The sequence below is a fragment of the Chiloscyllium plagiosum genome, chromosome 24 (assembly GCF_004010195.1).
Source record: "Chiloscyllium plagiosum isolate BGI_BamShark_2017 chromosome 24, ASM401019v2, whole genome shotgun sequence".
NCBI lineage: Eukaryota > Metazoa > Chordata > Chondrichthyes > Orectolobiformes > Hemiscylliidae > Chiloscyllium > Chiloscyllium plagiosum.
Genome location: NC_057733.1, coordinates 34,713,468 through 34,736,783, shown reverse-complemented (window position 1 = coordinate 34,736,783; position 23,316 = coordinate 34,713,468). Strand labels below are relative to the sequence as shown.

The 23,316-nt window shown below is 39.9% G+C and overlaps 1 long non-coding RNA gene across 1 annotated transcript; it reads left to right on the top strand.

Moving 5' to 3' along the window:
• The first annotated feature begins 14,642 nt into the window (after positions 1-14,642).
• LOC122562162 lies at positions 14,643-18,939 on the top strand. Its single transcript, XR_006315253.1, has 2 exons — positions 14,643-15,930; positions 18,638-18,939. It is a non-coding gene; the product is annotated as an uncharacterized LOC122562162 (long non-coding RNA).
• The last annotated feature ends 4,377 nt before the right edge of the window (positions 18,940-23,316 follow it).

Genomic DNA, 23,316 nt, shown 5'->3' with positions numbered 1-23,316 from the left:
TCCCTCCACCTATCGCATTCCCAAAGCCCCTCCCCCAAGTCCCTCCTCCCTACCTTTTATCTTAGCCTGCTGGACACACTTTCCTCATTCCTGAAGAAGGGCTTATGCCCGAAACGTCAATTCTCCTGTTCCTTGGATGCTGCCTGACCTGCTCCGCTTTTCCAGCAACACATTTTCAGCTCATCTTAAAGAAACTCACATTTGTAACACTGGGCAGACTTTGGTTTACACAGGAAAGCTTTGCAAATTTAATCTCTGAGTAACTAGCAAATTGTAATGGGTCTGGGGTAACTTTTGTCCTTTGGCTCATAATGAGCCTGAGTGGCATCTCCCAAGAATGGAAAATTTCTCATATCATCCCATTCCCCCATCTGATTTAATCACTGAGGCTTTCCCACCTTCAGCAGACAGAGGAGCAGGTTCTACAGTGACTAAATGGGTTTCCCATTGTGATAGGTTGGATTAAATTCCATCCAAATTTTGGCCCTGACCAGTACTTTCTGTTTTTATTTCAGATTTCCATGATCTGCAGTATTATAGTTTTACTTTTTGGTTTTAAACTCTAATTTATAAAATCCAGGATTCCAAACCAACTGCTTTCACAAGGGGCCCTGCAAACCTTAATGGTTTGTACACATATACACCTATATATGTGTGCTCCAGCAGCCTCTTGCAAGTCCAGTCTCTTCACTTTGTTTCTTCTTTTCAATTCATTACCCTTCCTTCATCATTTGCACCTCTGTTCCTTTTTATTGTTGTAATTATTATTCATGAATATGCCATTGATCTGACTCCTGACACAGTATCTATTCAAAGGGGATGGATTAGCCATCCTGAACCTTCCTCTTTACATATACACACTTTTGTGGAGTGTGTAATTAACAACCATGAACAGTGAAAAACAGTAATACAAAACTAAAGGCTATAAATCCCAATATGTTGTCATAGTCATATTTTTACAATGGTGATTTTAATTTGTTTTATAAAATGAAGTTACAGGTAGCAATAAGTATTACTTATAAACACGTTTCATCAAGCCCCAAGCTAAATTGTCTGTATCTGTGCACAGTTGCCTGTGTGCATTTTATTTGTTTTTATCTTGTGGTTTAGAAATAATAGAGAACATATCTTAACATGATTAGAATTGTTTTTCTGCTAAAAATAGATATAAGCATAACCATTAACTCTCATTAGATTTTAGAAATATCACAACACTAAATGTTTCTTTTTATTTCAAGATTTGAGTAAACTCAAAAAGAAACTGGACTTACACTTGGAGTCTGAGGAGCAATAAGAGGAACACCTCACATTTGAGCCAAATTCTGCTCTGAGCTTCATTCAAATGCCACTATTTGCCTAATTCAGCCTGTCAGTCAGAGACGACAGGTAATCAGTACATTACTACACTAAACTCACCAAAAGCCTGATATTTTCTGTGGTGTTGGAAAGAGAACTCCTGCTTTTCCGAGCTCATGAAAATGATGTAGAAATATTTCAGTGCTTTTTTTTGTTGAGTGGTTACTGGGACTGCCGCTGAATGGCTTGTACAATAAGTTAGAGTGTGCCCAGTGAGCATACTACACATTTGGACTTGTTTTAGAACCCCAATTTACATATCATTTGTGTGTTTCAAGTGGGTGCACTGGATGATTGAACCAATATAGCATCTGGAGTTCGAACACTAATGTTACACAGGAGAAATGGGCTGCCAAGAGTTGAAATTTGTGATCAACCCCCTTCCAATTCTTCATGCACCTTACCATTAAATAGATTTGTTCAGATCTCTAATTCAATTTTGACACCTTTTTTTGTTTCTGTCACATTCAGTTTCACAAGCAAACAAACATAACAGCATTTCATGCCAAAATAATCATAAAGATGATTCAAGGTAAGCCATTTGTTCAATGAAACAGCTGAGGCATTCCATAACTTTCAGCAATATTTTTAAGAATCCAAAAGCTAGTCTGTACAGACAACAGAACATAAGAACATAAGAAATTGGAGCAGGAGTCGGCCATCTGGCCCATTGATCCTGCTCTGCCATTTACTAAGCTCCACTTACCCACCCACTCATCAGAACTTTTAATTCCTTTACTGTTCAAAAATCTATCTTTTTCTGCATTAAAAACATTCAACAAGGTAGCCTTAACTTCTTCACTGGGCAGGGAATTCCACAGATTCACACCCCTTTGGGTGAAGAAGTTCCTCCTTAATTCAGTCTGAAATCCATTCCCCTTTATTTTGAGGTTATTCCCCTTAGTTCTAGTTTCACTCACCTGAGGAAAGAACCTCTCTGGTTCTGTCTTATCTATTCCCTTCATAATTTTGTATTTTTGTTTAAGATACCCTCCTTCTTCTAAATTCCAATGAATGTAGTCCCAGTCTACTCATTTTCTCCACATCAGCCAACCCTCTCAATTCCAGAATCAACCTAGTGAACCTCCTCTGCACCACCCCTCCCCCAACTCCCCACCGTCCCCCCCACCTCCAGTGCCAGTACATTCTTTCTCAAGTAAGGAGACCAAAACTGTGTACCATACTCCAGATATGGCCTCAACAGCACTGTATACAACTGCAGCATAACCTCCCTATTTTTAGACTTGATCCCTCTAGCGATGAAGGACAATATTCCATTTGCCTTCTTATTTGCCTGCTGCACCCGGAAACCAACTTGTTATGTTTCATGCACAAGAACACCCAGGTCTCTCCACACAGCAGCATGCTGCAATTTTTCACCATTTAAATAATAACCAATTTTGCTGTTATTCCTACCAAAATGGATGTCCTCACATTTATCAACATTGTACTCCATCTGCCAGACTCTTGCTCACTCACTTAAACTACCTAAATCTCTCTGGAAACTTTCAGTGTCCTCTGCACGCTTTGCTCTACCAGTCATCTTAGTGTCATCTGCAAACTGTCACACACTAGACTTGGTCCCAAACTCTACATCACTTATGACAATTGTAGACAATTGCACTGTAATTATGCATCAAAATAATAAAAATGGAAGAGGTAAAGTAGTATTTTTGGAATTCTTGTAGTTAGATATAATTTTGTTCATTTTCCAAATGGGCTAATAAAATCAACAAATAATGAAGCTACCTCAGATTTTTAATGTCTTTTGTAACAAAAGAACCAGGGGCTCATATCAGACCAGCAACAGTGTATTGTAGAAAACATCACACAGATTTATTCTGCAGATTGGTGGAGGGGACTGTCAGATTTTCTTTGCTGGTGAGATCTTATTTAAGTGGATCAATGAAATCTTAACTCTATTAAATGTTGGGGTGGAGGCTGGGCTGGGGAGCGGATCAATGTGCCTCAGTCTGTAAATACATTGCAAAGGGACACTCTGATCTCTATAAACTAGGGAGAACCCAGACTTCGGTTTAAATTTGTGTATTTTGATAAGGGTAATAGTGTCATGAGTTCACATATTCTGCCTCAGGGCCCTCAGTCCATGCAAGGGAATTTACATAAAATGTTTGCTGTTGATTACTTTCAAATGACCCAAGGTAGATTTGGACCTGTGTGGCAATGCTGGGTGTACAGGATTGGTCTTATCTGTGATCCTCCCATCATTGAATAGAACAAATTTGCATTTTACATAAAGCTTTTCACATGCTTAGAACTTTTCAGAGCATTCACGTTTTGAAATTTGGTCACTGTTGTAATTTCTCTTGTAGTAATGTTCATGAACAACAATTAAATAATCGACCAGAAGACTTGCTTGGGAATGATGGATAAATGTTGGCCTGGTCAGAAGGAGAGTACACCTTAATCTTCTTCATATAACAACATGAAGTCTTCTACAATTACATATTAGGCTCGGTTAGACTCAACTTAACATCATGCTCAAACACAGAGGCTCCAACACTGCAGTACACGATCATAGTACTCTTGAGTGACATCTACATTTTGGGCTCACGTTTCAGAAGTGGGTCTTGAACCAATGCATTCTCTATTGTTTTCATGTGCAGGACATCTATTAAGGCGCATGAATCCTTTAAATGATTTACATGGCTATGCACACATGATAACTTAGAGGGATTGACTTTTGCACACACAGTATGGGAACTCTGAGGCTGCCATACAGGTAAGAGAAAATATTAGATTGAGCACATAATTTTCTGGCTTATAGACAAGTATCTTACCCCAAAAGTGAAACAAATTCTTCAATGTAATGCGCTATTAAACATTGAATAGTTCATGCAACGCCCTGTTTAGGCTCACACTCTTCTGCTCAGTTTCTCTCTTCCACCTCCATAAACTTGGAGTGTTCCAAAATTCTGTATTCTGTGTCCTAGAGATGGCTGAGAAGTCCAGTGCATGATCAGCAGAATCTGCTATGTGATGCTTAAAGGATTAAGTTGGTGAGTTGTTTAGAGGTTTGGGTGCTCCTGGCAATGCCTTGCCTTCACCTTTGAATGTTTCCAATGAAGTCTATTAATGTGTCTATTGCCTTCCTGAATGAATCCTCTCCAATATGGTCACTCACAAACCAGAATCTCCCAGGAGTTGGTAGGGATGTTTGGCCTCTTCAGCAGTGCTTTCAGGACAACTCTAAAGAGTTTCCACTGCTGCCACTAAATTATAAGTAGAGCAGTTATTTTGGCGAGTCTGGTTTCAAGCATGTAGTCATTCCCACTGAGCTTATTGTGAGTGATCAGTGCTTCAATTGGCTTGAGAAAGGAAACTGCTGTTGGATCACCTTTCTTGCCACTGGTTTTGGAGGGTCTTGAAGACTGAAAAGATTCCACAAGGGTGCCCTTCTTAGTTACTGCCTCACTATCAACTCAGCACCTCCAGCCACAGGACCTACACTAAGTGTATAATAACTTGTCAATCCTAAAGTCCAGCATCACAAGCACATGTGAAGAGGTCCATGACCTTTGTACCAGGGGAGCATTGTGACTGGTTTTATGAAAATAACCAAGAAATGTTGGACAAACTGAGTGTAAACACACAGGCTTTTAATGACTGGAAACTCCACCAGGGCTCAGGAGAAAAGTGACAGCAGTACAGGTGGTTGAAAACAATACTATAACATGAAAGCTGAGACATGAAGAAGAAATGATGGGTAAAATGAGGACAGGAAATACAACTCAAGAACACCAAGAACACCAAGAACACATTTGATTCCTTTGGCATTAACAAGATAACGTATGTCCCAGGGAGCACAGCATGGTAGGTGCTGAATGATAATTGGAGAAAACATTTTGAGGAACTCCTCCTTAACTAAGATTCTGTCTTCAACTCAAAACTCCTCAACTCCATCCCTCAATAGCCTGACTGGCTCAATCCTGCTCCTACTCTGGTCCTGGACAACATTAAGATTAGATTACATTAGATTACATTATAGCGTGGAAACAGACCCTTCGGCCCAACAAGTCGACACCAACCCGCCGAAGCGCAACCCACCCATGCCCCTACATTTACCCCTTACCTAATACTATGGGCAATTTAGCATGGCCAATTCACCTGATCTGCACATCTTTGGACTGTGGGAGGAAACCGGAGCATTCAATGGCTAAAAAATAACAAATCCCCTAAAATTCATTATTTCATGAATATCTTCACTTGCTAACGCGGTGCCACTGTTTTGGAAGGGTGGTAAGAACAATCCAGGGAACTATAGACCAGTGAACCTGACGTCAGTGGTGGGCAAGTTGTTGGAGGGAGTCCTGAGGGATAGGATATACATGTAGTTTGAAAGGCAAGACTGATTAGAGATAGTTAACATGGCTTTGTGTGTGGGAAATCATGTCTCACAAACTTGATTGAGTTTTTTGAAGAAGTAACAAAGAGGATTGATGAGAGCAGAACGGTGGATGTGATCCATAAGGACTTCAGTAATAAGTTTGACAAGGTTCCCCCTGGGAGACTGGTTAGCAAGGTTAAATCTCATGGAATACAGGGAGAACTAGCCATGTGGATATAGAACTGGCTTGAAGGTAGAAGACAGAGGGTGGTGGTGGAGGGTTGTTTTTCAGATTGGAGGCCTGTGACCAGTGGAGTGCCTGGGTCCACAACTTTTTGTCACTTATATAAATGATTTGGATGTGAGCATAAGAGGTATTGTTAGTAAGTTTGTAGATGACACCAAAATTGGAAGTGTAGTGGACAGCGAAGAAGCTTACCTTAGATTACAATGGGATCTTTATCAGGTGGCCAATGGGCTGAGAAGTGGCAGATGGAGTTTAATTCAGATAAATGTGAGGTGCTGCATTTTGGGAAAGCAGATTTTAGCAGGACTTATACACTTAATGGTAGGGTCCTAGGGAGTATTGCTGAATAAAGAAACCTTGGAGTGAAGGATAATAGCTCCTTGAAAGTGGAGTCACAGTTAGATAGAATAGTGAAGAAGGCGTTTGGTATGCTTTCCTTTTTTGGTCAGGGCATTGAGTATACGAGTTGGGAGGTCATGTTGCGGCTGTACAAGACATTAGTTAGGCCACTTTTGTAATATTGCATGCGATTCTAGTCTCCTTCCTACTGGAAGGATGTTGTGAAATTTGAAAGGGTTCAGAAAAGATTTACAAGGATGTTGCCAGGGTTGGAGGATTTGAGCTATAGGGAGAGGTTGAATAGGCTGGGGCTGTTTTCCCTGGAGCGTCGGAGGCTGAGGGTTGACCTTATAGAGGTTTATAAAGTCATGAGGGGCTTGGATAGGATAAATGGACAAAGTCTCTTCCCTGGGGTGGAGAAGTCCAGAATTAGAGGGCATAGGTTTAGGGTGAGAGGGGAAAGATATTAAAGAAACCTAAGGGGCAACATTTTCACGCAGAGGGTGGTACGTGTATGGAATGAGCTGCCAGAGGAAGTGGTGGAGGCTAGTACAATTGCAATATTTAAAAGTCATCTGGATGGTTATATGAATAGGAAGGGTTTGGAGGGACATGGGCCGGGTGCTGACAGGTGGGACTAGATTGAGTTGGGATAGCTGGTCGACATGGGCGGGTTGGACCGTGGGTCTGTTTCCATGCTCTACATCTCTATGATTTTCAGGCTAAGTGACTCTCCATCTTGTTTTCAAATCCCTCCATGGCGTTGTACCTCCTCATCTCTATTAGCCCACACAACTCTCTCAGTTGACTGTGGTTCTCCAATTTTGATTGTCCCACCTTTGGCAACTATGCTTCTAATAACAAAGGGCAGCACGGTGGCACAGTGGTTAGCATTGCTGCCTCACAGCGCCAGAGACCCGGGTTCAATTCCCACCTCAGGTAACTGACTGTGTGGAGTTTGCACATTCTCCCTGTATCTGCGTCGGTTTCCTCTGGGTGCTCCGGTTTCCTCCCACAGTCCAAAAATGTGCAGGTTAGGTGAATTGGCCATGCTAAATTGCCCATAGTGTTAGGTGTAGGGGAATGGGTCTGGGTGGGTGGCGGGTCGGTGTGGACTTGTTGGGCCGAAGGGCCTGTTTCCACGCTGTAAGTAATCTAATCTGCATATTTTGAAATTCCCATTGTGCCTGACCACATCATTTTATGTGACTTAGTGTTAATTTTTATTTGATAACACTTGGGACAGTTTATTATTTTAAGGTACTATATAAGTTGCTGATACTGTTGTTATTGCTATTAAAAATATCAAAGAGTTGGTGCTGTTCATACCAACACAAAAGAGGGATAAGCGAAAACACATGGAACTATAGAACCTTTAGGCGTGGATATCTATGTCAGGGAAGAATGTTTGCAAGAATAAAGTGAGGAAAAGAATTAGGAATTTTGTAAAAAGCTCTAACAAATAATTAGAATGTACTGCATTTGCAGTGAAAGCTCAAATTTACTTCAGTAGAATAACACAGAAAATACATGGAAAGTTTGAAGTAACACTTTCAATCTAAACAAAAAAAGGTAGTGTGGCAAGACCATTTGGCCCATTTGGTTGTTTCTGGACTGGATCAGTATTTAGTCCTGCAAATGATTAGCATTTGCTTTATCTCTCTTCTCAATGAAGTTGGAAGTCCTTAAAATACACGTGTGAATTCAAATTTATGAATTTTTACAATTAAAATAGTGATATCATTGGATAGCTTACTCTCATTCTCTCCCTTCATGATAATATACATGTAATATATAGAACATTGAGTAGGAAACCATACAATGTGATTAGATTTCCGTCTGCAAGATTGACTTGGTCCCTTGTGAAATAAACAAAAAACTATTACCAGGACTTCCTTTCAAAGTATTTCTAAAACAAAATGCAAGAAACAATTGCTTTCATAAACTCAGGTTTTTATATTGAAAAGATTAACTTTTATGACAGCAAAATGACAAAATAATTTTATTTTAAAAAATCAAGTGAAAACCTTTTAAAAGTACAAAACAGTGTATGTTTGTTATGCTTATTTTATTCTGCTAGGCAAGGAATGCTGTCCTCTTTTATTGTTATTTTTGACAACTCATATCAACTAATTTAGTGGAGATTTTTTTCTCTCATTAAAATGCACTATTTTTGAAACTTACATAATGTGTCAATACTTTCTCTTATGTCAATACTTTCACTACTAAATATCGGTGCTATCCTCTTGCTCCTTGTTAAAGAAACCTGCAAACTAAATCCAGCTTCCAGTCAAAAATTATAAATTCAGTGTTTGGACAATCAACTTTACCTATTTCAAAAAAAAAGAATTTACCCTTATCCTGTGAGAGTTAGTTCCTGTTCTGGAAATAAATATTGCATTTCAAAATTTCAGCCAGTTCAGAAAGGTGGAACATATTTGCAATACTTTCAATTCATTAACATCGAAAATATTCTCAAGTTTAAACAGTGACTCCCCTGTTTTCAGAGTTCATTTGCACCCCCATTGAGCTACATAAGGAGGACTTGTATGTGTACTGCTACTACAAAAAATGCTTTGAGGAAACTTTGAGATTTAAGGAATGTCCTATGATTCCCTATAGTTTTCCTAAACATAGATGCTGATAATGGGCATGGCTGAAATCTCTCCATTGAGAAAACAACCAGCAATTACCTTATTGAAGAACCATTTTAGTACAATTTTCTAAATTTCAAGAAAATGGAAAATGTCATCCTTTTCAGAAAATACTCACTGGTCAGTTCCACTACATCGCAAATGCAATTACCCAATTGAAATAATTGTGAATAGCTATTTTATAAACGCACCCAACACAGGTAACTTTTGGAATTAACTACTTTTAAGCTTAATTTTATAAAACATTATGTCACAGTTACACAGAACAGTTACACAGTTACACAGTCAATTACACAGAACTCTATATCATAGGATACAGTTTTGCTATTTATGAAACATAAAATTTAAACAGCTTGAGCAAGAATTGCTGTTAATTTGAAAAAGAAATTGTTCTAACTTGGGAAAATAATTTTCTTTCCTCAAAATGATTAAGGAATTATTTTTTACAAATTAATTATTTAAAATGTGAATCATACAATCAGTATAATACAACTGCTGATTACAATTATAATATCATCACATTTATTGCGTTATAATTTTAATAAAACCATCTAAGTAAGGATTGAACTTGTGCAGACTTAGTTGGTTTGGGCACTGTGGAGTAACACTTGTATTGTAGAGTTATTAGAGTACCAGATTGGCTGATGCATTGTGTTGGTTGAGTTGCACGTGAACATCGCTTCGAGAGATGACTTCTTTGTTTGTGTGGCTTATTGTTTTCCTTTTCCTTTGAAGAGTCAATCCCTTTTCTGCCCTGGCAATTCTGAGCTCTTGGACGAATATTAACTCTCCTAACCTAAATTTCAAAGGAGCTGTTCTTTGGATCTCCTGACTGGGAAAGAGGACGAGCCCAAGTAAAACAGTTACAATTTAATTATGTGAATGATATTATTTCATTGTGTGCACATGAATTCCTTATATAATTTTATCTAAATAAGGAATGATGATAAAATATTGATGAGAGAAACAAGTGGCTCTAAATTGAACATTTAATTTCAATGCATAATAGGCAGCTTTCAGTACCTCTTGGTTCAAGTCATCATATTTTGTTCCTTTTCGGTTAATCCCATTCCTTAAAAATAAATGCTAAATACAATAAGACTGAAAATTGGCCCATAGCAACACATTCATACCAATGATGTTGATGTTGTTTCTGCCAGTTGATGTTGTTTGATGTTGTTTCTGCCAGTTGTGGAAATACAATTACCTATTTGTTGTTCCTGTAGCTGTTCAGCAAATATATATCTTTACAATAAAGCAAACTGTGTTGAAAACACATAAAATGATGCTTGAAAATGTGTTTATCAGTCCTTTTTATTAATGCATCAGTAAAGGATTAGTGCTTTTCATTACATTATTATGCAACAACAATTAACAATTCATTTGCATCAGACTGACCCTGTTTTAAATTAAAACCAGGACTGACAAAGTTCCAGGTAAGTCCAAAACATTACATGTTACTGAAATTGCTGCCTGACTAAAATTAATTGAATCCATTGCTCAATACTTAGTTAAGTTCTGTTCTAGAGTTGTCCACAATCAAATTTCTCATCCTGTTCCACAAATGAAGAAATATACAGCTAATATTGCCACACATACATCTTTAAGCCATTTTTCTCCTTTATTCTTTCATGAGATTTGAACGTTACTAGCAAACCCAGTACTTGGTGCCCATTCCTAATTGTCATTGAATGGAGTGGTTTGCAAGGAAATTAAAAGTAAACCATTTTGCTATAGGTCTGGAGTCACATGTTCAGATCAGTTCAGATTTCCTTCAATGGTATTGGTAGACCAGATGGTTTGCAATAATCAACAATAGTTTTCTGTTGACCATTATGGAGACTAGCTTTTCATTCTGGAATTATTACCCAAAATTAAATTCCAACAACTCCCATTTGAACACAAGTGTCTCCCCCCTCTCCGCCTAGGGTTAGTATAGGCCTCTGGGTTACTTGTCCAGTATGATAATCACTATGTTACAGTCTCTCTAACATGCAATGCTAGACTGATTGCACGGCACAGTGGATAAAACTGTAAGCATTCAACTCTGGAATATGGATTCATAGCCAGTTCAAATTGAATTTAACAAATATTGCTGTATTTGCTTGATATGTGAGATGGTTCAGGCAGCTTTGATATGCCTTGCCATATAGCTACATCATAAAACTGCCCACACAATTGGCAACAAATTTCAAATGGGTGCTATAGAAATTTGAAAGATCAAAGGTTGGCTTTTAAAAATAAACTGCTCTTTGAAGTCTTCCAGAATTGATACCTTTATCAACCAAAACACTGGTTGAAGACTTATTTAAAAACCTTGTCCTGTAATCTTATTTAAATGGGAACTCAGGAATATATGAAAGTTATCATACTGTCTGGCTCACTGAGATATTCCATTTTCCCTGGAGGAAAATCACCTAAGCAGGCCCCAACCCCACATTACTTTACAAACTTACTAACATAATTAGTGTTAATCTCAGTTTGGCGGTAGTTTCCTTGCCTCTGACACAGAACTTGAGTGTATAATGTGGGCTGACATTTCAATGCAATATTGAGAGAGCAGGACTTCATTGTCAGAGGGTCATATCTTGGATCAGATGTAGATCGTGTCTGACCTCTCAAGTGGGCATAAAAGATCCAATGATACTAGTCAAAGAAAGTAGGTTAGTTCTACTGGCAAATAATAATCCCTCAACTGGCATTACTAATTGTTGTCACTGTTGTTTGTGGATCTTGATCTGAAAAAAATCATGACCACGTTTCCCATATTAGAGCAGCAGCTACACCTGAGACATACTTTTTAAAATTTGTTTTGTGTTTGTGCACTGGTTATGCTAACATTCATTGCCCACCCTGAATTTCCCAAAGGGCAGTTAACTGCCAACATCATCACTGATCTAGAGTCACATGTATGCCAGTCCAGGTAAGGATGGTACATTTCCTTCCCTAATGGCTTTTTAACCACAACTAACAATCATAACATAGTCACCATTAGACTAGCCTTTTTCTTGAATTTAAATTTCACCATCTGCCATGGTAGGATATAAGCCCATATACTCTTCAGATGAGATGGGGAGGGGATGATCTATGGCTCTCGATTACTGGTCCAGTAGCATTACCACTACACCACCATCCCCCCCATTCCATTAGTTGTAACACACTTTGGGATATCTTGAGATAATGAAAAGTGCTCTTTAAATGCAAATACTAACTTCTTTCTATTCTACTTTACAGGGATAGATACTGACATTGCACAATATTATTAAATGGGTGACACTGAAACAGTAGCCTGTATTACAACTCCTGTTATTTTTATTTCCAATTGATCAACAGATTGTTGTCATTTACACCATTGGGAAAGGTTAAGGTCTACACCACAGTATGGACATCCCAGATGTAAGCTAAATTCCTCCCAATCACAACGCATTGCTTTTGAGTATCAATCCTTATACTTGCCTTTTTACCAGTGTTGGCTCAGTGGTTAGCACGGCTGCCTCACAGTGCCAGGGTCCCAGGTTCAATTCCAGTCTTGGGCAGCTGTCTGTGTGGAGTTTGCACATTCTCCCCGTGTCTGTGTGGGTTTCCTCCGGGTGCTCCAGTTTCCTCCCACAGTCCAAAGATGTGCAGGTCGGGTGAATTGGCCATGCTAAATTGTCCCTAGTGTTAGGTGCATTAGTCAGAGGGAATTGGGTCTGGGTGGATTACTCTACGGAGGGTCGGTGTGGACTAGTTGGGCCGAAGGGCCTGTTTCCACACTGTAGGGAGTCTAATCTATTTTTGCAATTACTCTATATAACGTGAGTTTGATGAATAGTATTTTAAAAATACTTGCAGAAAAGATTACTTTACTCTTGAACATTATAAACATTTGCCTTCAAAAATGTCTGCTACACTAAGCATATGCCAAATTTAAAAGCTATGTTAGTTGAAGATTTGGGGTTTCCAACTTTATAATAGTGAGTAATTTTCTGAGTAATTAATTCACATGCGTTTGGTGATGTATTGTGTTCATAAAAGATGTTTTAACAATTGTTAGTGTTCTGTTCATTTACAGAACAGCTTTGATTCATCCTTAACAATGTATTATAGTTTGTTATTGGATATGGGGCTGTGCAAATCTTCCTTTGGTTTCTATTCTGCTTCCTTCCTTTGCCTTAACTTTTTTTTGCCTCTCCCTTCTTTCAGGTTTACTCCAAGGGTATACAAGGTACATCCTTCCCTAACAAAAAAATAACAGCCAGGAAGCTCATCTCTTCCTGGACCCATGCTCATACTAATCTGCAACCAACCCAGGAGGAAATACGGTGGAAGACATTTCGACCTCACCCCACACAAATTCCGCCTAAGAAATGTTTCCTCTAGTTCTTGAGTGGGAGTCGGTGACTCCTTTAGAGTCGGTCAGTTTCCTTTAGGTTAGGCTACTCAGCCGGTAGAAATAGGTGCGACATGCGTGATACATATTACACCCTTTTTCATAGGCAAACCTGAATGACATCGTTTAGCCGGAAGCAGGCCGCTGCGCTCGGAGCCATTTGTAGGCTCACCTGGTCATTGCATCGTGAGGGTCATAGGAGTTTAGAGAATAATTGAGGTGCCCCCTTCCCCCAATCTGGATTCCAGTTAAAATATAGCAAGGAACTGCAGATGCTGAAGATCAAAAAACAAACAATAAACAGAAATTGCAGCTATGAATTTCTGTTTTCGTTTCTGGTTTTCCAATTGCTGGCCGTCCTTTTTCAGTTGAAAATTATCCCGCAGATTTTTAAAAAAGCAACCAACGATTAAGTGGAGAGAAACTCAGAATCAAGTGTTGGGAGAGATAATTTGAAAACAGGAATATGTAGGCAAAACAAGCAAACTGTAAAAAAAAATACATTACAAAAGTAACATTGAAATCTCACTACTCGCTGAGGGTTTGCTTATCTTTATTACTTTCTAACCGCACTCCTCACCTCAAAACCGTGAAATAATAATGCAACTTCAGCTATTGCAAGGAAAATCAGTCCAGGGTAATCCACTTAAAATCAGTCCTAAATGGTCCCGACAACATTGATTTTTGGATGTGGTGCGTGTGGCTTTTAAATGGGTGTGTCTCAGCAGCGTGTCAACTTTATCTCCTCATTCCTGAGGAAGGGCTTTTGCCGGAAACGTCGATTTTTCTGCTCCTCGGATGCTGCCTGACCTGCTGTGCTTTTCCAGCACCACTCCAATCTTGACTCTGATCTCCAGCATCTACCTGGCTTAAAGTCGAATCCACTTCAGTCTTTCGAAAGTGTGAGAATGTTACTGGGAATAGAGTTTGAATGTGGTCGAAAGCTTGGCGTGAGCTGAATTAACATCATCAGAAGGCTCATCATGAACAAGCAAGTACCAGCAGCCCCTAAATGACAGCTCTTTCTCTTTACAGAGACGGACTGTCCTGCTGTGAATTCCCCGTTTTTTCAATTTTATTTTGATTTCCCAGCGTTTGCTTTGTTCAGTGGGTTCATATGTATCGGATTCTGTTAAAAACCGGTAAATACTCCTACAAATTTCCTAACGTTGTCAGATATATTATTAATCAAAATTGTTTGTTACTGATTTGTGAAACAACATGGACCCCTCGATTCCCTCCTTAATCTGTCCAATTGTTTATATTACAACTGCAATGCTTTCCCCGATCAAATAGTCATTTTAAGCAATAAATAGCCGTTGTCCAGCAGACTGGGCAAATATAATGAGGCCCAACTGTTCCACTCCGGGTTACTTTGTAAAGACAGGAGGACGCAGGTTCACCCGAAACTGGAACAAAGACATCTTAAGAGTTAACGGCATCGCTGTACGGAGGGACTGGAGGAAGAGCAGAACGCATACTGCAATTGGATGCGTAAAGCTTTGGTCACGGGGGTGTGTAGGGAGGGATGGGGAAGGTGAACCAAAAAAAGCGGATCTGATTGAAACGAGAAGAACTCTGCGGCCGAGATTGAGCGAAAGCGCCTCTCTCCCCCTCTGTGTGTGGAATGAGTGGCCGGGCCAGCCTAGGAGCTGCTGATTGGCCAGTGCGCCTAGATTAGGGCTGGCCCTTACAGTCATCACATCCATTCCGTGGCTACTCCAGTGACCTCCTCTCCGCCCTTCGGAATTTCTCCAAGTTCCAGCCTCTCCCGCCACAAATCCTCCTCTGTGTCTCCCCACCCCCGCACCCCATCCCATCCCATTCACTCTGTCTCTCTCACACACACACAGACCCCTGTTGGATAATAAACAACAGCCAGAGGCAATCTGTAACATACAAGAGAGGGGGGAGGGGCGAATCCCCGTGGCCAGCGCAGCTTTCTGAAATACTAACATTTTCAGTAGGCACGGAGTATAGGTTAATCAATACGATGTACTTGCAGCAATTTCCGCCTCCACCCCTTTTAATTTGAATCTCTTCCACCACCACCCCCCCCCCCAAACACAAACATAAGTTATAACTTATTTCTGAGGGCAATTGTGGCGGGCTGCTGGCTGTAATTTTCACGAAGTGATTGAAATCTTTTCTCGTCCGGGGTGGGGTGCATCAAGTTCACCACAACATGGAAACTCCACGTGTTCGCCAGAATTCTGCAAAATGCATTCTGGCCAAGTGCGAGATTACGTCTGAACATCACCCAGTCCCAAAAAGAAAGCCCTTGTCACCGGAAAGGGGATTGCTGAAGGACAAAGTTTAAAGGAGAAACGAAGAGGAGCGGTTGTTCGGGATTGCACGGAGAAATAAGATGGCTTTTCTTTTTCTTACTTTCAAAAGTGTGAATGGACGGAAGACAGCTGGATGGTTGTGGCCCAAGACGGGAAGGATTCTGCAAAGTGTGAAGGAGAAGGAAAGAGCGGGTGAAGAATCGTGAAAATAAATCGGACGTGCTGTGAATTGCATTTTGATTAAAACAAAAGAGAGGCACTCGAGGCGAAAATGTGACTAAGGTGAAATGCGGTTAGAGTCCGGCAAACAAGTGAGAAAATGGAAGGTAAAACGCTCCTCCATTGTCCCTCTTCCAAACCGCAGCAGCCACCTTGTTGATAGCGGCGCTAGCCGAGTTCAGTGGGCAGGCCGCCTCAGCAACACGGCTTCTGCTTTAGAACAAAACAGCACATGGCGATAACAAGGGGAGGCGCAGAGACCTCGTTTAATCAGACCATCAAAACCGTGTTCATTTCTGACGCAGTGCATTATTCATGTTAAAATAACGTAGTCAATTAAGACAGGGTGGTGGAAATTAACTTTGAAACTTGGGGATATATGCGAAAGTAGTTTGTTCACTCTCTGGATGACTAGACGGGCAACTTTGGAGTGAAATCGGATCCATTGATCAAGACGAAAAGGTTGCTTGAGTCCTTTTGCCTTTATAGCTCCGTTTACAATTGTTAAAGAGCTATAAAATATAAAATCCCTATATTAATCGGTAGTGATACTATCTTCGAGGGATTTATTCTGCACCCGCCATGTGTGTGGAAGCGTGTTAAAACGTGTCTAACACAAACATTAGAACGAAGCTCCGTGTCTATGATAATGCCTGTATAATATATTTAGGAAACGCGTTTTCTTCATACGGTGATTCATAGTACATGGAGATAATTCATATGTTGTCCAGATACCTTTCTGCTCGGTTTGAATGCTAAGTTGGTCTCTCAAGTGTTTTTAACGTTGCAATTCTACCCGGTTCGTCGCACATAACGTGGGACAGCAAGTACAGAGGGGTATTCTTTTGAGTTGGCTTTGACTCTTTCGTATGAATTTAAATTCGCAACAAAACAAATTAACTGGAGCCGACTGGATCAGGAGGAGAAATTGACCATGTCACAATGACCACATTTTAAAGTATTAACATTTCAGTAAATCTTAGTTGTTATAATTTATATTTTCATACCATAGCTCAAACATGACTTGCGTAATATAATTGGAAACTTTTGCCAATTTGAGCTTTCATGGAATTGAAAGTCATTCAGACCTTTGATTTTCTCATCGAGTTTTCCAGTCAAATGTCTCGTTTCGGATCAATTGATATTTGCATTACAATTTGCAAAGGAAACTGCAATAAAATTCCAGTTGGCAAGTATAATTATGTAAGAAGAAGGGCATGAGATAGATAGATAATGCTGCAATCACTTAATGTTCAGGATTTTCAATTCACTGTTAAAATGATACACCAAAGACTGCTGAACATTGGTAACGCCTTGATTTTTGCAATTGCCGAGTTTATTTTTTATAAGGATTAGACTGCAGATGACCTAGTCTTGTCAAAATTGATCGAGTAAAAGGTTAGTCAGTTTCAGGGTGTTAAAGAGCTTTCGATTCTCCCAATCAGTATTCAACTTTTATTTCACTGCTTGAAATCCTGGATCACGAGGCGAACTTGTATATTTATAAATTTCAATTATATCAAACTTGCTCGCAGCCGTTTATTCTGTTGGAATAGTTTAGAAATTGAGCAAGAGGTTACATTTTAAAAGGTTTTAAAAGCGTTTTCTGAGAATGATCAAAAGTTGTGGCTTGTGTCTTTTGAAGATCGCTCCAGCCATTTTGGTTGCTGTTGATCTCGATTTTGTTCTGCACTGCTCTCAAACGCCCCTTTGTACACAGCCTTAATTTCTAATAGCTTTTGTTACAGGATTTACTAAAATTGGCGTTAAGGCTTTTTTTTTTAAACGTCTACTTTATGTGAGGGCCGGACAGATTGTGCCTTTATGGTTTAAACTGTTCGAAATGCAATCCATTCGGGTGAATTATACCACACGTTTTTTGACACCACGGTGGACTGATGACTGGCGGCTTAATTTAAATTCAAAACTGCAATTCGATTTATTATATTGAGTTTTCTTTTAAAGGAAATGATGAATATGCTTGTTTGAGCCGTTTAGTGCAAAGTGTGCGCCCAGCATTGACAACACAAACCCACCCATTAACTTTTCATATAAAAACAAGAGCTATTTTTAAGCTTCTTTTCATGGAACTTCTGGCATATTAGGAAGCGCGTGTGACACTACCTCCTGAGAGGAAACACTTGTGTTAGGGCTCTTTGAGCTGCCAGGAGGATTCGCGACATTGCGAACGATTAATGGTTATCAGTATGGGGTTTAATATTCTGCTCCGCGTTCATTTTGACCTGGTGGCTCAAACCTATTATCTCGAATATGTATGTCCCAGCATTTAAGGATTTAGATCTGCGATTGGAGCGAGTATTTCAGCGCAGGCAACGTGAATAGTTAATTACCTAAAGTGAAACGGAATATATCAAACCACTTCTTCAGTTCTGAACAGTCTAGGCCTTGCATTTTTGTTTTGTTAAGAGGCACTGAATTCCAAAGCAAGTCTGTTCTGCTTGGAGTCGGTTTTGATATTATTCCACGTCAGCGCTATTGGAAGGATCTTGGCCGGTGGTAAAAAGGTTTGGGACGTGGTGTTTTAAAACACAATGGGAGAAAGCCTTTGACTTTTTTTTTAAGCATGTCCCAACAAGAAAGTGGTGGATGGGTTTGTCTGAAACTTTAGGCACACAGCAGGCATGTTTTTTTTTTCAGGGCCGTCACACACCGGGTGTATGTGACACTCTCCCCGTGACTTTGAAACCCTGGCGGTTTCGAGCAAAAGCGAGAAACAAAACAAAAACCCATTCTAAATTGTGCCGATTCTCTCCTTCATTCATCCAGTTCTGAACCATTTCTTCTCTGATTTAGGAAGCCCAGAGCTGACGAGGGGGAATGAATTGCGGGCAAAGGCTTACCAGACTACATAAAAGATGGAGAACTTCTGTAACTGTCCTGAAATACGTACAAACCATTGTTAAACGCGGAGGTTGTTCAATATTATTTACACCGCGTTCACGCAGTTTGAAACAAGAATCGAGATTGTCTTGACAATAAAGGTGGACCATGTACACACAGCTGCGGGGATGTTGTCTTCACTCTGTTTAATTTGTTTTGTCATTGCTGTTAATTTATCGTTTTGATTGATAATATACATTTTTATTTTAAAAACACACGAAGTCTTTTTTATCTTTATTTTTGCAAAGTGTAACTTTGGGTGGAACACACCATTTGAAAAGGCCTAAGATGAATGACAATGCAGCGTAACCGAACCAACATTTTAATATCCTTTTCAACAAATGTCCAGCCAAACGTATCCCGGTCCACAAGTCCGCCGGAGCATTACCAAAAGGTTAAGTTTTCAAAAAAAAAACAGGATGTTATTGGGGACTTTACGGAAATCGCACCGATTCAGAGCAGACCACCTTTACATGTCCTATCTGGAACGATAAAGCTAGATTTACCAGCAACATTCATTTTAGCTCATTTTTGATTTATAAGAAAGAGATTTCGTGGGTGCAGAAGTGCTTGGATTTCTGTTTGCTAGTAGTACAAATGGTTTATTTTATAGAATAAAAAAATTAAAGGAGTGATGAGCTCACGTTCTGTGGTTGACATTTTATCAAATTCTGAAAACTACAAACGGCCCTGGTTTTCTGTGCCTGCCTTCGAACCGTTAGGGAGCCTGTTTACTGTGCAAAGCTGAAAGGCTCCAAAATTAAAAGATCATTTGAAATTATTTTTCATTGCTCATCAGTCAAATACTCAAGATCTGTGTCCTTTTTTTTGGAAACACGTAAGGAACTTTCAGTTGAACGCCCTGACAGGTTGACAGTGGCAGGTTCACTATGAAGGGGACGCTTGGTAGCTGACACGCTGATCATTCGGAAGGTGCTGTATGCAGTGCCCGCTGCTGCAGAGCCTCGGAGGAGGGAACCTGCATGTTACGTCTGCGGTGGGGGGGAAAATCAATTTGGGTGCGACTCCCGGGAAGGGACAGCAGCCCCCGATTTCCGCCTCCAACCCCTCCGTGCCAGGATCTGCTGCCTCGCTGTGTTCTGAAAGCTCTTTCCCTTCCCCCTTGAACCCGCGCTGGGCAGTGAGCTGCTTATTTTCTGCTCTCTGTCGAACCGAAAGTCGGCCGCAACCTCTCCATACTCCGGTAGCCTTTCCGGGGGAAGGGGGACACAGGCAGGGAGGGAGAGGAAAATCCCATCCTCTCCCTGAAAGATTTCTAAAAGCCACTTGCTGCTCTGATCGCGGTTAAACGCGAAATCAGTCGGCCGCTTTGCGGACATTTATGACGGGCATTAAAGCCGGATCGTTCTCGTCTGCAATTGAAAACCAGACTGACAAACCGTCTGAAACTAGGCCCCTGTTTAAAACTTAGCTCACCGCGTTTAACACTATTTACCTTAAATTCACTTCGAACAATCTTTATATACCTGCAATGAAGCAATCTTAAGCGAGATGTTTGTCTATGAAAATGATTTTCAATTAAATTAAAATTAAAATTCTTTTTAAAAAATACGTTAAAATGTTTTACATTAATCGAGAGGTATTTTACAACGTAACTGAATGACTCCAGTGTTGCTATCTCCAGAGAAGTATCAGATGAGTTTCGCCGTGAACAATGTAACCAGTTTAGTTTCAAAACGGACAGTGGAACCAGTCAGTTTCACCGTGGACAGTGGAATCAGTTAGTTTCACAGTAGGCGGTGTAACAGTTTCGCACTGGACAATGTAACAGCTTCACAGTGGATAATCTAACCAGTTACAGTGAATCTCAGACTGAGATTCCATCATGTTATTTCGCGTCGGCGGTAAATGCTAGATAGCACTAAAAAGACACCAGAAAGATAAATGCCAAGGACATACATTGAAGTGTGACTCCAGCTGTATTTTAAGGAACCTGTGCTACTCAGCATCTGGAGTATTACATGTTGCAGCCTCGCACCGATTTGCAGAAGTCGCTAATAGTCGGCCACTCATTCAATTATAACCGAAGCAAAATTCGATTAAAGCCCGAACCTATTCCTGACACAGCCTAACGGGAAAGCGTCTCCCAATCTCGGTAAAGACATAGCGCTGGTGCACTAGACCTGGTTGAACACTCCCAAGTTACACCTATCTCAAAATTAAAGATGGCGAATTATAAAGAACATTGGGTACAAGTGGTACATTTAACCAAGGGCCTGAGTAAATAGATTAGAGCAATAGGGTACCGCCTTTAAATGAAGAGCCACTTTTGCTGCATTTAAGACAGTATTACTTGTGAAGAGAAAATGAATAATTCGTCTAACATTCTAGGGGTAATATTCACCTGAACACTGCCGTTATACGAATGCTGGTCAATACAATGGTGACTGATTAGTCCCTGCACAATTTCCCACCGGGTGGAACGTTATAATTAAAGTCATATATGATGTGATTTAAAACTTTTGTTGAGGAAATAGTTGGATGAAGTTGACTTTCAGATCTTTTATGGTGTTACGTCCAAATCGATTGCTATATATTCCACTGACAAAGGGGCTGGCACCACTTTTTTTTTGAAAAAAAGGTGGTTTACTTCGTCAACATTTGTGCAAGTAAAAAATCATGGCAACACACATAGACTCACACAGAGCGTGGAGGAAAAAATAGAAAACAGATGGTGAATAGGGGAGCTGTGGATGGGATGAGTTGATAAATGAGTCCTAATTTTAAGTGTTGGCCTCGATCGAATAACCATAAGGAAAGCTACAATACAGGAAGGTAACAGCGTTTTAATAATAGAAAATTGCACATCCACAGCAAATAACCAAAATTATATCCAATCTGACCTGTAATGAACTTGTAGCACGAATGTAATATTTAACAGCATGAATCCTTTCAGAAACGCAGGTTTAAAATAAAGGCTTTACAAAGCCAATATCCTTCTAATCATTGGATAATTATGTTTTTATTGGTGTGCTTGATAGATTTTTGTGGTGTTTTTATTCAATCAAATGAAAAACAATTTCATCGTCTACAGAGGAAAACTGTATTAGCCTGCAAAAAAACGATAGAGTCACAGTCCTACAGAAAACAAAGTGTAGAATTAACCCAATAATAAAAGCTTGGTGATAAAGCACAGAACAATTTTGAAACATTTTGGCATGGAATTGATTTCTTTTGAAATATTTCATTTGGTGACTGGAACAGGATTGGACTCCATGAGATAACGTGCCTTGGATGTGATGGCCGCCTCCCAGCTATAAAGCTGGAGAGCCTTGCACGCACCCCAAAGTTTTGCAAGTTTAATCATCTGTCCTTCGTAGAGGTTTGCTCCCATTGGTCGCGTTCGTAAAATGCTTGTCTTTCCTTTATACAACCCTATCCCTCCCACGTGCACCTCCTGTTTGCTGATCTAACAAAAACACTGGCCGTCTCAGGACAGAAATCTCTGCAGTGAGAAGTGTATGAGGTAAACTGGTCGGAATATATTAATATAAGCCGTGTTTACAAAGAGCTAATGCATTCAAACATATTATTCTAATATGAGGTAAACAAGGGATAGATTCAATATTCTTTTGGATTATTTTCTGCACCACTCTTTAGTGTTTGAAAGAGCTGATTCATTCTGTGAAAAAAAAAAGAATTAAGGATACTGGAAATCCAAGACAAAAACAGAAATTCCTGGAGAAACTCAGGCGTGGCACATCTGCTGAGAGAAAGCAGAGTTAATATTTTGTTTCCAGTGACCTTTCTTCAGAAATTCTGGTTGTCCTACCTCACCTCTTTCCTATGTGTTTAGGGACAGTGAATTACAAAGGTATAAGACTCCATAGGGCAGCCAAGCAGTCAGAGGGGTTAGTTAGCTCAGTTGGCTAAATGGTTGGCTTGTAATGCTGAGTGATACAATAACATAGGCTCAATTCCTACCCTGGATAAGGTCACTATGAAGGTTGCTCTGTGCCTGAGGTGTGGTGACCCTTAAGTTAAACCAATACTAGTTATTTTTCTCTCATGGAAAAGCAATCCTGTGGTGTGATCAAACAATGGGCATTAGTAGTCATACTCAACTCTGTCTGTCTTTCTTTGATTTTCCTCTAAATTCTTAAATAATACACTATAATAATCCAAATCTTTATCTAGTTTAGTTTAGTCCCCCACCATTTGCTTTTGAGCGGTGAGGCCAATGCAGCCATCTATAGCTAATTGAGATCAGTTAACAGAAGACAGGGATGAAACTTGGGATTTTACTACACTGTATGGCTCTGTTCCACAAGTTATTTTACAAATTAGGTCAAGAAAGGACAGGGGATTATATTTTGGCTCCTTTCATGAAGCTGTGATATTTCATGTGGCCTGAACCAGTAGAAGAAACTCATTCATGCATGCAGTTGGAACAGGAAATATTCGTAATTCTTTGGAAATGTTTTCTCCCTCCTGTTTTGAAGACATCGCCTACTCGCTGTGGTTCAAAAGAGACTTGGCATGTTCCAACACCTTGTTCAAGTGGTCACTCTTTTCATGTCAGGCACAACAAATAAGAATGCAAGACATGAGCTCATATCGGGCTTTGCATG